Genomic DNA, 1409 nt, shown 5'->3' with positions numbered 1-1409 from the left:
CTAGTTCCAGCCGGACTAGTCCGGCAAATAGGTCGTTTTTTGGTCGATCTGGCTTTTTTCGCGGACTAGTCCGCTCGCTTTTGCGGACTGATGACGGACTGTCCAACCGGACTCTTTGCGGACCGAAAACGGACTGATGCCGGACTAAACTTTTTCGTACGGGACTGGTTGAGCACCCTCCTTCAACGCCAAACTTACTTCAAAACCCTTGATGGGCGTAGTTTCTCCACCAAAGACAACTGGATATTTTCTTCGCAATTCCGCTGCAAGAAGTTTTTCATCAGTAGTAGAGACAGTATAAATTTCAGTGTTTTCAGGGAACAAAGATTCAAAATCTGGTCTAAGTTCTCTGATCCATGGTAAACCATAGAGACTAGGGAAGGTTCTATCCACAACACATAATGGTAACATTTTTACTTTGCCATTATACTCAACCTTCACTTCCATTTCACCTAACATTGGCAAGGGTTTGCCCCAGATGAGTGATGGTGTTGGTCGCAGTGGTACATTTGCAAAAAATCTTTGGTATGTTGCTCTGTCAATAGTCGACGCAGTGGCTGCAGTATCCAATTCCATGTTTAGTGGAACTCCATTTACCACAGCACTTATCTTCACTAGCTCACTTCTAGAACTCTTCAGAGGCCACAGCTCAAAATGAGGAGCTCGGGGCTCAGGTTGCTCTTCTTCTGTGTAAACAACTTTAACCTATTTCTTCTCTGGTTTAGCTTTCTTTGGCTTCTTGCACGCAGGAGCATAATGTCCCAATTCTTGACAATTATAGCAACGTACCTTTTGAATATCAAAATTTTTCGCCTTCTTCTTTTTCTCTGATTTTGGTTCTTCACCACTTGAATTTGGTTTCTTCTTTGGTTCTGGATTTTTCTTCTGCTGCACTTTCATGACAGATGCTTGGATCGACGCCTTCTCATACATTTGTTCGAACTTAGCCGCTTCAGCGATCACTTCGGTAAAAGTGGGCTTCCCATCTGACACTTTTTCTTTCACTTTACTCGACCTCAAATTGTTGATAAATTGTGTTTGCAGCGTGTCATCCAAACTAGCACCAAATTCACAAAACTTACTTAGCTGATACAAGGCTACGGAAAACTCAGAAACTGATTCATTTTGGCCTTGTTTTCTAGCATAAAACTTCTCTCTTTCAGAATTCTTGTTGCGCTTGGGTTTGAAGTGATTTCTAAGCATATCTTCTAGCTCATCAGCTGTCTTGCCTTCTGGATCTCCGGCACCGCACAGACCATCCAAAACTGCGTATGCTTCTACACCTACCTCGGCCAATAACCAACGTTTACGTTTTGCATTGTAAACTTTTAATGACTCTGCATAGGCTTCTCTCTCTGCCGCATTAGCCCCAGCTCTCAAGGGCTCCGGCGCTTCAACACCACAAGTGA

The sequence above is a fragment of the Frankliniella occidentalis genome, unplaced genomic scaffold, assembly GCF_000697945.3.
Source record: "Frankliniella occidentalis isolate FOCC.00 unplaced genomic scaffold, Focc_3.1 Scaffold133, whole genome shotgun sequence".
In the NCBI taxonomy this organism is placed as follows: Eukaryota; Metazoa; Arthropoda; class Insecta; order Thysanoptera; family Thripidae; genus Frankliniella; species Frankliniella occidentalis.
The sequence above is the reverse complement of the archived record's forward strand: the minus strand, read 5'-3'. Positions refer to the sequence as shown.